Raw genomic sequence first — 14,984 nt, forward strand, 5'->3', positions numbered from 1 at the left:
TAAATTTTATTTTCCTTGAGTAAATTAGTCGTTAACATAATTAACCATTTTTGTAACATCATCCCACATTTCTAAATTGTATCTCTGAGAGTTTTTTATTGTTTTTCAAGTACAGTTGTCTCCATTTTCCCCTCATCACCACCCCTACCCCAGCCATCCCCACCTCCCACCCTTGATCCTACCCACCTTTGGTTTTGTCCATGTGTCCTTTACAGATGTCCCTGAAAACCCTCCACCTTTCCCCCCACTATCCCCTCCCACCTCCCTTCTGGTTACTGTCAGTTTGTTCTTAATTTCAATGTCTCTGGTTATATTGTGCTCACTTGTTTGTTTTGTTGATTAGGTTCCACTTATAGGTGAGATCATATGGTATTTGTCTTTCATTGCCTGATTTACTTCACTTAGCATAATGCTTTCCAGTTCTATCCATGCTGTCACACAGGGTAGGAGCTCCTCCTTTCTGCTGTGTAGTATTCCATTGTGTAAATGTACCATAGTTTTTTGATTTCATCAAAATAAAAAGCTTCTGTTTCCTCATTTTTAATAGAGGTTGTTAAAAGTAGATAAATACTTCCATTCTGCCAAGCTCTAAATTCTGACTTTAGGAGAAAAAAAAATCCCTCTCTGTTTCATCTACCACCACAGGACAATCATCTTCTCTGAGTGAAGACTGGAACATGTGTGTTCTAGTTCTAAATTCATCACTGTTAGTTCCAACTTTCTGGTGCTTCCCTCAGGTATGGGAATTAGACTGGTCTCAAATCTCTTTTTGTGGGGACAAATCTCTTCATTTAATCAAAGACTGATGGTTAACAATCAGGAGTGAGGAGAATATTCATAAGACACAGCATTTCCAGAGTGGAGGAAAGGTTTTTTTCCTGAGGGAAGCTACCAGATTCTAGCCCTATTATCAAATAGACATTATTAGCAATAGTAAAACCTATAGTAGTAAACTGAGATCATCAGAAAGACCAAAGTCCAGAGGGAGAGGGTCTGCTAATAAATATTAGATACATCTCCATGCTTCCTTTGTATGAAATACTCATTACCTTAAAAGGATACTTATAACCCTGGCTAGTGTGGCTCAGTGGACTGAGAGCTGGCCTGCGAACTAAAAGGTCACCAGTTCAATTCCCAGTCAGGACACATGCCTGGGTTGCAGACTGAGTTCCCAGTAGTGGTTGTGTGAGAGTTTTCTCTCATACATTGATGTTTTTCTTCCTCTCTTTCTCCCTCCCTCTCCCCCTCTCTAAAAGGAAATAAATTTTTAAAAATCTTTATAAATGGATACTATAGGCGTAGAATACCTGTGACTAACAAAGGCAGGTGTCCAATAGTTACCTGATGATTTTAACTCTGACCAATCAGATCAAAATTTAACATCTACCCAAAAGATTTAGTAATTCAGATCTGAAATACTAGGCTCTTAAGAAATCATTTAACCATTCCTTACCATGAGTTTCTCTCCCTTCCTACAATATCTGCATTGAGTAATGATATCATTTTAATTTAGCACAAAGGTGTCCCAGTGTAAAATGCTGTAAAATACAACCAACTTCAGTCACAACAAAAATTTACTCACCAAAAAGGTTACATCTTAAACATAGCTGGTAGTACAACAGTGTGAATATAACTAGAGCTACTTTATCATCCACTTAAAATGGTGCAAATGACAAATTTAATGTTATACACAATTACCAGAATTTTAAATAATAAGAAGTGGGAAGGAACAAAAAATATGTCTCACAATGTACTTTCATTAGGCATGAGCATATGTTTTTAAAAATTAATGAGTACATGTTTTAAGTGAAATAAGTACATTATGATGCTTGAGTTTTAAAGGACTGACTTCATTTTACATTCAATATTATTTACTATTAGTTTCAGCAGAATAAACAATTATATAATTTACAAAATGATTCCCTTGATAATTCTAGCAATCACCTGGCACCATATATAGTTATTACAATATGATCGACTATATTCCTATGCTGTACTTTACATCCCAGTGACTACTTTGTAATTACCAATTAGTACTTCTTAATCCCTTCACCTTTTCCACCCTGTCCCTCAAATCCCCTTCTATCTGGCAACTGTCAGTTTGTTCTCTATATCTACAAGTCTGTCTCTGTTTTGTTTGCTCATTTACTTTGTTCATTAGATTCCACATATAAGTGAAATCATATGGTATTTTTCTTTTACTTTTTAAAAATATTTTATTTTTTTTTTAGAGAGAGGGGAAGGGAGGGAGAAAGAGAGGAAGAAAGAGAGGAAGAGAAACATTAATGTGTAGTTGCCTCTCATGTGCTCCCTACTGGGGACCTGGTCTGCAACCCAGGCATGTGCCCTAGACTACTGGGAATCGAAACGGTGATCCTTTGGTTCACAGGTTGGTGCTCAATCCAATGAGCCACACCAGCCAGGGTGGTATTTTTCTTTTTCTGACTGACTTATTTTACTTAGCATAATATCCTCTAGGGCCATCCATGTTGTCACAAATGGTCAGATTTCATTCTTTTTTTATGACCAAGGAATATTACATTATGTATATGTACCACTACCTTTTTATCCACTTGTCTATTGGTGGGCACTTGGGTGCTTCCATATCTTGGCTATTGTAAATAATGCTGCAATGAACATTTGGGTGCATATAACTTTTCAAATTGGTGTTTTGGGTTTCTTCAGATATATATCCAAAAGTGGAATTGTATGTCCTCTTTGGAGAAGTGTCCATCAGGAAGGACTAACGTTTTTATTAATATCACTAATCACATCAATCACACAAAGGCAAAAGGCTCCTGAGAGTCAGGAAGTACAGTATTTTTGGACTATAGGACGCACCTCCTCAAAATTTGAGAGGAATTATGGTTGTTAATGCTGCTGTTGAGTTCTGTTTACATTTACATTGGTGAAATAATGTTATTTATGTTATTAAATACTTTACTACATTTTTTGCTTCAAAATCTTTTTTCCTATTTTCCTCTTCTAAAACCTAGGTGCGTCTTATGGTCTGAAAAACACGGGTAAAATGCCTATAGATACAGGTGTAATTTCTTATACATGTTACATGCTACACTTCTGAAAACTCAGTCATATGTGAGTTACATCTAAATGAATTTGAGGGGAAAACTGATAAAACTCAGCTTGAAAAGGTGATTTCTCTACAGTGAAGAATTTTTTTTTTTTTTTTTTTTGCAAAGCAACTGCCCGACAAGTACCTAAAATCCAGGCTTCTGTACAGTTTTATTAAAGGCAGGCTAATCTAGAATAAAAAATGTCAGATGTAGAGATGACTCCAGAATCAAGTGGTAACAACCCACTTGATCCACTCCCTCATTTCATAGATGAAGACTCTAGGTCTGCAGAAGAGACAACCACCACCTCCCAGATACCTCAAAACACACACCCAAGAACACACAAACACAGGAGGTGCTGGTGACAGATAAAACCTGAACTCTGTCACTTAAAGTGCAGCAGTGTTCATTACTTCATATGCTTCTCCATTTCTTTTCCTTCCAAACAATCATCGTGGCTCAAGAATACCAAATACATTTTTAATTCATATAACACATGGTTGCTCATATTTTTAATATTCCTATCACATTTCCCAAGGAGTGTTCTGAAGCTCACTATCCCTGAATCATATTCTACTACTAAAAGTTTCTAGAAGTAAATTTAGGAAATATGCTATAATATCCCTATCTTTAAAAATTTCAATGCATATTAGCAAATCTAAGGCTCTGAAAGGTCCTATGGAAAAGAGACTTGTTAGATTTCATTAAGACTAAGCCTTCCCTAAACTTCTTAGCAAACAATCTTAAAAAAATGGAACCAATATTCTTTGAGGCAAATTTTGGGAGAAGTTATCCTATAGCCTCATCAAAGACCTGTAGTATACATGTATATATAGAACTGAATTCAACTCAGGACCCATCAAATAAACTTTCAACACAAAGCACTGCTAACAACTAAATGTACAATTGATTCTTAGGGGAAAAATGTATTACAATGTATGAAGACAATAGATGCTACAGAGTAAAAGAGTAAATTCTGTCAGATCATTTTTATTCAACATTTGACAGTTTAAGGCAATTTAAAGATAAAAAGCAAAACACAGGTTCTGATATAAAACATGTTTATTACAGAAACTCAAAGAATTTTCAAAGAACAAGATTGTGATACACTGTAGATAGACTACGCACATGCTACTGCTACTCCAAAGAACAAATATTCTTAAGATGAATGTTCTCCCTATGGTTTTGGGGAACAGCCTTTATGTTAAAGTGATAATATAGATTTGGTGGCAACCTGAAGTGATTATATAGGTTTCCTGCTAACCTGAAGGCAGCAGGGTTTGATGAGCTATGCTAAACAATTGGGATAGCAATTTGTTAACTTTAATATCAAGCATGGAATTTTGGGAATTTGATATAAAATGTATAACTGACTGTTGAACAATGTGGGTTTGAACTGCATGGGTCCACTGATACACAGACTGTTTTCAACAAATATTGTGAACATACTTCTCTTATGATTTCATTAATCTTTTTTCTCCAGATTATTTTATTGTATGAATACAGTATATAATACATATAACATACAAAATATGTGTGTACTGACTGATTATGTTATCAGTTTTCCAGTCAACAGTAGGCCATTAGGAGTTAAGTTTTGGGGGAGTCAAAGTTTTATGCCAATTTTTTAAAAACCCAAAACACTAATTCAAGAGAACATAAGTGCCCTTATGTTCACTGCAGTGTTATTTACAATCACCAAGATATGGAAGCAGCCCAAGTGTCCATCAGTAGATAAGTGGCTAGAACAACTGTGGGACATTTACATAATGGAATACTACTCAGCCATAAAACAGAAAAAATTACCCTTTGCAACAGTATGGATGGACCTGGATAATATTATGCTATGTGGAATAAGCCAGGCAGAGAAAGACAAATACCATATGGTTTCACTAATACAGAGAATCTAATGAACAAACTGAATTAACAAGCAAAATAGAAACAGACTCATAGATAGAGAGCAGGTTGGTAGCTAGGGGTAGGGGTAGTTAGGGAATGGGGGAATTGAGCAAAACGGAAAAAGGGACACAGGGACATGGACAACAGTGTGGTGATTGTGGGGGGAGGGGGTATAAGGGGGATAAATGGTAATGGGGAAACTACAATAAAAAATTTTATTAAAAGAAAAAAGATTTTTTAAAGAATTTATTTTAAGGGAGAAGAACCTTGATGTACAAGAGAAACATTGATTGGTTGCCTCTCGTGTACACTCAACCAGGACCTGGCCCACAACCTAGGCATGTGCCCTGACCAGGACTTGAACTGGCAACCTTTTGGTTTTCGAGATAGTGCCCAACCCACTGAGCTACACCAATCAGGGTTATATGCCAATTTTTTATTCCATGGAAGTTGGTGCACCAACACCTGCATTATGCAGGGGTCAACTGTAATTATATACATCTTTTTTTTTTGTCCAAACAAAAATTCTTTAATCAGGAAGTCTGATTAAGTTCAGTATTAACTCAAGCTCTCAAAAACCTATTGGGGAAAGCCAACAGCTGCATCAGAGAAAAGCAGGCAGCTGCTGACAATTTTTGGTGGAAAAGGAAGTTGCACACTTATACGAACTGCCCCAGTGATCATCAAGTCCAAGTTTTGGTTTTCAAAAATAGGTTTCAAGATTGGCCAAAGAAACCATACACACAACCCCAGCAGTACAAAAATTTAACAATGACATTTAAGGATATAGGAAAAATCAATTATGACAATACATACAAGTTATTTATTTAAAGACACCTTTCAATCTTAGAAAACTAAAATGGGGAGACCTCATGAACAGTAACACACGTAAAACAAGGGCTAATACTACATGAAACAACCCTAGACATTTCCCCATTGACTAAGGTGTAAAATGACAGCTTAGGACACTATTAACATGTAGCTTTTCTTCTGGTTATTAGTCAATGTGTATAAAATTAAGTTAAAATTTTTTCTACTCAATTATCATCATTTCTCCCTTTTACCTTTTTCCTAATTTTCTCTAGCAACCTTTTTCCTTTGGTTTGACCAGCTGGACTCAAAACGTTCAGAACCTAAAGTAAGTACCAAGACTTATTGGAACAGCACTTGGGAAATGCAATCCTAGAAAAGCCAAATCGTAACTGAAGTGGTCTGACAAAGTTAGGCAGCCATTCCCAATGTGACAATGTCCCACAGAGTAATCACTAGGTAAGTAACTTCTTACGGCTAGATACCATGACCCAGCATGATACTAGTATGCTCCCTGGTGAGGTACTGCAAAATCATGTGCACAATTGCCCACCCATTTTAGTCTTCCATAAATACAAAGCATCATTTAAAACCACGTTAATAGAATAAATAAAAATATTGCATTTTATTGGCCTGTTTTGCCCCTTAAACTGGCTTGGGGTACTGTTTGTGACACAGAAAATACCAATAGTTAATTAGTTGCCATTCTAAGTTCCTTAGATTTCAGTACTTCCCACTCTTCAAGCCTCAGAACCTTTTTGGCAACAATACTGGTATTCTTCATTAGTATTGCTGCTGTCATGAGACCAGCACCCCCAGGGGCTGAATTAATGTGAGCAGCTTTCTTCTGGACTCCTTCAAAATCTACATCTCCAACCCTCTTGGGCTTGGCAGTGATGGGACTTTGAAATCTGCTCCTACCTTGACCCTATCTGCTGTGATCAGATTTGGAATGCCTGCAGTAGAAACCACAATATCTGCAAGAACTGTATGTTTTTGTCAGCTGCTTTTTTAGAGTGTATTGATGAGATACTGTAATAGTGGCATCACCTCCAGGGTGTTCATGCACCCCGTGAATAGTATCTCTGTAACATTTTTTGACCTTCCAGCTACCACATTATTCCCTAGGGTTGGAATGCCAGTTTGCTTAACTATTTTTCACTCAATCCATGTGGTAGTGAAATGGAACATTTCATTGGTAGGTGAAATTTCATTTCATGTGGTAGTAATATGGAATACTAGGCCATATACATTCTCCTCACATTAATTACATGAAAGCCATCAACATCCTTGTCTGGAGAAACAGCACTGCAGTTCCTTCTCTCATGTACTCTTTACTTCCTGTACTCTGGAAGAGGCAGCTGAACAAGGAAGTCATTTTCATTATCATTATCATTTAGTTTACTGATTAAATTCAATAGTTCTTTCTCTGAAATTGAAGCTGGTTTCACAAATTTCACACTTTTGATTCTCACATCTGCAGTGACCCTGGTTTTATTGAGGGCATAGGAATAATTTGCAGGATTCTCACCAACCAGAACCATGCTCAGATGTGGCCATTGGCTATTTGCTGCCACCCACTCTTCCACTTTCTGCTGCACTTCCTACTTGATCTGCTGGCCAATTTTCCCTAAAAAAATAACAACTTCATTTGAAGTGCTGATAAGTGGGGGGATGATGGCAGGAGTGGCAGTTCTGTGTGAGCCTAAGCAGCCAGGTGGCCAATGTGGACAAAAGGGAAGCAGCAGCCATGAGAATGCCGTGGTCTGTATTGGACTACATACACCTTATATAATTTGAAGTGTTCCATCTACTCAAACTAACTACAGTGGCAAACTATAGGGTATTTACTTATAAATGTTTCCAGACTTTCATCAGTTGTACACTAAATGGCAAGAGCAATTAAAAAAACACTCCCACTCTAAAACACACCCACCTACCTACTTCTTCAAGAGCATCTATCAATGATAATTAAACTTTGCCCAGAAGCTTTAGAAAATAATCTGGATTTCTGAAGGAACTGAAAGTCACATGACCAGTGAGGGAACCCTGCATCTTTTTTTTTGGAATAAAATATTTATTTTATTTTATAAATATATTTTATTGATTATGCTATTAGTTGTCCCATTTCCTACCCCTTTACTCCCCTCCACCCTGTGCAGCCCCCCACTTGCATTACCCGCCTTTAGTTCATGTGCATGGCTCATATATATAAGTTCTTTGGCTTCTACATTTCCCATATTATTCTTAAGCTCCCTATCTATCTTCCACCTACCATTTATGCTACTTATTCTCTGTAACTTCTCCCCCTCTCTCTCTCCACCTACTCCCCCACTCATAACCCTCCATGTGGTCTCCATTTTTGTGATTCTGTTCCTGTTCTAGTTGTTTGCTTAGTTTGTTTTTGTTTTAGGTTTGGTTGTTAATAACTGTGAGTTGTCATTTTACTGTTCATATTTTTTATCTTCTTTTTCTTAGATAAGTCCCTTCAACATTTCATATAATAAGGGCTTGGTGATGATGAACTCCTTTAACTTGACCTTATCTGGGAAGCACTTTATCTGCTCTTGCATTCTAAATGATAGACTTGCTGGATAGAGTAGTCTTGGTTGTAGGTCCTTGCCTTTTGTGACTTCGAATACTTCTTTCCAGCCCCTTCTTGCCTGCAAGGTTTCTTTTGAAAAATCAGCTGATAGTCTTATCAGAACTCCTTTGTAGGTAACTGTCTCCTTTCCTCTTGCTGCTTTGCAGTTTCTCTCCTTAACTTTAATCTTTGGTAATGTCATTATGATGTGCCTTGGTGTGTTCCTCCTTGGGTCCAACTTCTTTGGGACTCTCTGAGCTTCCTGGACTTCCTGGAAGTCTATTTCCTTTGTCAGATTGGGGAAGTTCTCCTTCATTATTTGTTCAAATAAGTTTTCAACTTCTTGCTCTTCCTCTTTTCTTTCTGATACCCCTATGATTTAGATGCTGGAATGTTTAAAGATGTCCTGGAAGTTCCTAAGCCTCTCCTCATTTTTTTGAATTTGTTTCTTCATTCTGTTCTGGTTGAATGCTTACTTCTTCCTTCTGGTCCACACTGATGATTTGAGTCCTGGTTTCCTTCCCATCACTGTTGGTTCCCTGTATATTTTCCTTTATTTCATTTCTCATAGCCTTCATTTTTTCCTCTAATTTGTGACCAAATTCAACTATTTCTGTGAGCATCCTGATTACCAGTGTGTTGAACTATGCATCTGATAGGGTGGCTATCTCTTCATCACTTAGTTGTATTTTTTCTGTAGCTTTGACTTGATCTTTCATTTGGGCCATTGGTTTTTGTCTAGGCGCACCTGTTATGTAGTAAGGGGTGGAGCCTTAGTTGTTCACCAGGGCAGGGTAACCCACATCACTGTGTTGTGATACTGTATGTGGGGGAGGTGTTGGAGAGGGAACAATGCCACTTGTTCCTCTCTCTGCCAGTTTTCAGTCACTTCCTCAGCTACCCACAATTAAATTGGCCCCTTCTGGTGCTGATTCCTGGGTGGGTGGGATTGTGTACATTCTAGGACCCTGTTGGTCTTTCCAATAAACTCACCTGTGAGGCTGGGAGTTTCTCTTACTGCCGCCTCAACTCCACAGGTGTTCTCAATCAGAGGTTCGAGGCTTTATTTCCGTGTGCTAGAATCCTGAGTTGCATGGTCTATCTGACTCCCCAGGTGTTCCTCTTGGTTTATCTGCACACGAATGTGGGACTGCCCAGTCCACAATCCGCCACCTCACCTAGTCCACCAGCCACCTCCTTGCCTGCCCCGGTCCTCCAACAGCTGCCTTGCCCCAAGTCGTCTCCACCTGGCTGCCTGTCTCTGCCCCTCCTCCCGGTCTGGATGAATGTTTCTTCTTTAACTCCTTGGTTGTCAGACTTCCATACAGTTCGATTTTCTGTCAGTTCTGGTTGTTTCTGTTTTTAAATTTGTTGTTGTCCCTTCTTTGGGTTGTGTGAGGAGGCAGTGTATCTACGTATGCCTCCATCTTGGCCAGAAGTCATGAAATCAGAACCCTGCATCTTGAACCAAATACTATGGGCAGCTTTATCACCCATGTTTGGTCTCTTTAGCCCTCCTCTACTCTGTCCCAGCCTATGCTCCACACCCAGAGCTGGCAATCCCAAATGGAACAGACTGAAGTCACTGACTACATGGAACCAAATGGGAATAATTCAAATGCCCAAGCATGTATATAAAAATATCAGTCAAATAATACTTGATTCTAATTTTTCTTTCAATTTTACTTATTTTTTCAAATTCTATTTTAAAACCTGGAAATCCAAGGCCATGCTCAAATGTTTATTACAAGCGTAGCTGGCTCTATTTATTCTTTAGATCTGTACAGGCATCTGTCAGAGTTATCGCGGGTTCAGTTCTAGACCACCACAATAAAGCCAATATAGCAATAAAGTGAGTGACAAGTTTTTTTTGTTTCCCAGTACATATAAAAATCATGTTTACAATATACTGTAGTCTATTAAGTGTGCTATAGCATCATGCCTAAAATAAACAATATATCTTAATTAAAAATACTTATTGCTAAAAAATGCTACCCTTCACCTTAGCCTACAGAGAGTCATAAAATTTCTACTTGTAGACAGTCTTGCCTAGATGTTGATGGCTGCTGACTGACCAGTGTGGTGGTTGCTGAAGGTTGGGGGGGGGCTGTCACAATTTCTTAAAATAACAAATTTGCTGCATCAATTGACTCTTCCCTTTAATTTCTCAGTAGCATGCAATGCTATTTGATAGCATTTTACCCACAGTAGAACTTCTTTCAAATTGGAGTCAGTGTTCTCAGACCCTACTACTGCTTTATCAACTGTTTATGTAATACTCTAAATCCTTTGTTGTCATCTCAATGGTCTCCACAGCATCTTCACCAGGAGTAGATTCCATCTCAGGCAACCACTTCCTTTGCTCATCCTTATGAAGCAACTTCTTATCTGTTCAAGTTTCATTGTCAGATCACAGCAATTCAGTTACTTCTTCAGGCTCCATTTCTAATTCAAATTCTCTTCCTATTTCTACCACTTCTGCAGTTACTTCCACCACTAGTCTTGAATCCCTCAAAGTCATACAAGAGGGTTGAAATCAACTTCTTCTAAACTCCAATAAATGTTGATATCTTGACTCTACCCATAAATCACAAATGTTCTTAATGGCATCTAGAGTGATGAATCTTTTCCAGAAGTTCTTCAATTTCTTTTGCTCAGATACAGCTTTATGAAATGTATTTTTAAATAATATAAATTACTCCTTAATCCACGGGCTAGAAAATGGATGTTATGTTAGCAGGCATAAAAACAACATTAATCTCACTGTATGTCTCCACCAGAGCTCTTGTCAATGAACAGTAATATTTTGAAAAGAAATCCCTTTTTCTGAGCAGGTCTTGAGAGTGGGCTTAAAATATTTAGTAAACTATATTGTAAACAGATGCTTTGTCACCCAGGCTTTGCTTTTCCATTCACACAGGGATGGGCAAAAGTAGGTTTCCAGTTGTGAGTGACATTGAGTTAATAAAGCTATTGTAATGATCATAACCTGCATGTCTTTTTACCATATGAACAACTGTTAATCTACTTTTGCCCACCACTGTAGAGTACAGGCAGGGTCAATTTAGCATCATTCTTAAGGGCCTAAGACTTTAGGATGGTAAATAAGCATTACTTTCAACTTAAAGTCACTATCTGCATTAGCACCTAACAAGAGAGTCAGACTGTCCTTTGACACTGCAAAGCCAGGCACTGACTTCTCCTAGCTACGAAAATCCTAGATTGCATCTCTTTCTAATATAACGCTATTTCACCTACATTGAAATTCTGTTGTTTATTGTAGCTACCTTCATTACCTTAGATCTTCTGGATAACCTACTTCAGCTTCTTTTTTAAAAAAATTGTTGTTCAGGTACAGTTGTCTCTATTTCTCCCCCTTCACTCTCCCCCACCCTAGCCATCCCCACCTCCATCCCATCTTTGATCTCACCCCCCCACTTGGCTTTGTCCATGTGTCCTTTATACATGTTCTTTGACAACCCTTCCCCCTTTCACCCTCATTATCCCCTCCCAACTCCCCTCTAGTTACTGTCAGTTTGTTCTTAATTTCAATGTCTCTGGTTCTATTTTGCTTGCTTGTTTGTTTTGTTGATTAGGTTCCACTTATAGATGAGATCGTATGGTATTTCTCTTTCACCACCTGGATTATTTCACTTAGCATAAGGCTCTCCAGATTCATCCAAGCTGTTGCAAAGGGTAGGAGCTCCTTTCTTTCTGCTGCATAGTATTCCATCATGTAAATGTACCAGTTTTTTGATCCACTCATTTACTGATAGGCACTTAGGTTGTTTCCAGCACTTGGCTATTGTAAATTGTGCTGCTATGAACATTGGGCTGCATAGGTTCTTCTGAATCAGTGTTTCAGGATTTTTAGGGTATAGTTCCAGCAGTGGAACTCCAGGTCAAAAGGTAGTTCCATTTTTAGTTTTCTGAGGAAATTCCATACTGTTTTCCACAGTGGCTGCACCAGTCTGTATTCCCACCACAGTATACTAGGGTTTCCTTTTCTCCACAACCTTGCTACCACTTTTTGTTGATTTGTTTATGATGGACATTCTGACCAGTGTAAAGTGGTATCTCATTGTGGTTTCAATTTGCATCTCTCTGATGGCTCATGATACTGAGCATCCTTTCATATGTCTCTGGGCTCTCTGGGCACTCTCCTTGGAGAAGTGTCTGTTCAGGTCCTTTGCCCATTTTTTAATTGGATTGTTTGTCTTCCTGGAGTGGAGTTGTGTGAGTTCTTTATATATTTGGGAGATCAAACCTCACCTTGCATTTTTATGTTATGGAGACAACTTCTTTCCTTAAACCTCATGAATCAACCTCTGCTAGCTTCAAACTTTTCTTCTGCCACTTCCTCACCCTTCATAGAACTGAACAAGAGTTAGGACCTTGCTCTGAATTAGGCTTAGGTTTAAGGAAATGTTGTGGCAATAAACTGTTTCAGTTTCTTATCATTCAAGTGTTCAGTGGACTAACACTGAATTTCACTCAAAAACTTTTCCTTTGCATTCAAACATGGCTAACTGTTCGGTGTGGGAGGCCTAGTGTTCTGCCTCTCTTGGCTTTCGACATGCCTTACCCACTAAGCATTTCTAGCTTTTGATTTGAAGTGACAGACTTGTGACTTTTTCTTTCACTTGCAAACGTAGAGGCCATTATATGGTTATTAATTAACTTAAATTTCTATATTGTTGTGTCTCACAGAATAAGAAGGCCTGTAGCGAGGGAGATATGGGGAAACGGGTGATCAGTGGAGCAGTCAGAACACACAGGTTTATTGATTAAGTTTGCCATCTTGCATGTGTCTGGTTCATGGCACTCTAGAACAATTACACAACAGTAATATTAAAGATCACTGATCACAGATTATAAAAATTAATTATAATGAAAAAGTCTGAAATATTGTGAGAATTACCAAAATATGAGAGAGACATGAAGTGAGCAGATACTGTTGGAAAAATGGCACCAACAGACTTACTCATAGCAGAACTGTCACAAACGTTCAATTTGTAAAACATACAGTATCTACAAAGCACAATTAAGTGTTGTCCAATAAAATGAGCTAAGTCTGTATGGCTTGTTGTAAGGATCTCCTGAGTAAAACCACCAAATAATTAAAAATGTACTAAACTTTTAAAAAAAGATTTTATTTATTTATTTATTTATTTATTTAAGAGAGGGAAGGGAGGGAGAAAGAGAGAGAGAAACATCAATGTGCGGTTGCTGGGGGCCGTGGCCTGCAACCCAGGCATGTGCCCTGACTAGGAATCAAACCTGTGACACTTTGGTTCGCAGCCCGTGCTCAATCCGATGAGCTACACCAGCCAGGGCAAAATGTACTAAACTTTTGAGCTCAGCACATATAATTTTAAATATCAAACAGAAAAAAATATGAACATAAAATGACCTTACCTTACTGAAATTAAAAATCATAGTTCATAGTTCACTATCTTTCTTTACAGGCCAATTTCAGAATAGCTCTTACGGGAATTCAATTAGGTGCTCATAGAGGGAGATCATGGAAAATTTGGAAGCAATAGAAAATGCAGAATTATAATTGCAGTGACTAGAGCTAGTGCCATTTGTTGTAAGCACCGTTTGTTAGTTACCACACTAAATAAATTTGAATTTTTTTCAAAAAGTGCTAGAAAAGGGGTTTACCTTTATTTATTTATCTGTGTAATTTCATTTATGATTACTCAGGAAGAAATCAATTATTCTGTTAACAGTATTAAGAACATGAAGATATATTTCCCATCTTAAAAGCATTCATTAACATTCAGATTAATATAAAAATTTTCAACATCAGACCCCTTGAAACAGAAATATCTGGTGAACTTAAGACTTGTAGGTACTTTCAATATGAAACTTGCTTTTGTTTTATGGAGCTACCACTCTTTGAGCATTCTCAAATAATGAGAATTTATCATCTGTTGAACATGTAAAAATATGCAAGTTGCTTTGCTGAATCCCAGGAATAACACCTTGTAGGAAATAACATAATAAGACAAGCACATACAAGGAGGGACCCCCCAAAAAGCCAGAATTATCTTCTGGAGGGTGGGCCCCTTGTAAAACAGGCTTCACCTGCTAGGTGAGTGTTCTAGGAACCCATCTGTATCAGTGTACCGGCTGGCATTATTGTGAGAGGATGTGTTCAGCTTCAGTGATTTTTTTTTGAAGATTCTTTTAATGCATTTGCCTATTTCACAATGAGTGATTTACAAGCACACCTGCCCACATGGAGCTGATGTTCAGCAGTTTTTGACCAAAAAACAGCATGACCTCTCTACTCCATCTTCTCTATTCACTGGATCTTGCCCCAAGCAACTTTTGTTTTTGTTTCCCCAGATGAAAAAAGTCCTCAAAGGGAAACATTTTGCTGATGTGGAAGAGGTGAAAGAAAAAACAGCAGAAGCACTAAAAAGGCATCAAAATCGAGTGCAAAAATTGTTTTGAGCAGTGGAGAAAATGTCTTGCTAGGTGTACTGAATCACATGGAGAGTACCTTGAACGTGACTGAAGTTTAAACATGTGAGAATAAATACCAATTTTTTAATTTAAAAATTATGAGGGTTTCTTTGGTCCCCCTTCATATACTCGGTTTATAC

At 37.9% G+C, this 14,984-nt stretch overlaps 1 protein-coding gene and 1 pseudogene across 1 annotated transcript in view; both read right to left on the minus strand.

Annotated features, from left to right (window-relative positions):
- The window catches only part of CASK (calcium/calmodulin dependent serine protein kinase), a 441,363-nt gene that overhangs the window by 379,263 nt on the left and 47,116 nt on the right, over positions 1 to 14,984 (minus strand).
- Positions 6,632 to 7,861, minus strand: LOC114504741 (annotated as a pseudogene).

The sequence above is a fragment of the Phyllostomus discolor genome, chromosome X (genome assembly GCF_004126475.2).
Source record: "Phyllostomus discolor isolate MPI-MPIP mPhyDis1 chromosome X, mPhyDis1.pri.v3, whole genome shotgun sequence".
Taxonomy (NCBI): Eukaryota; Metazoa; Chordata; class Mammalia; order Chiroptera; family Phyllostomidae; genus Phyllostomus; species Phyllostomus discolor.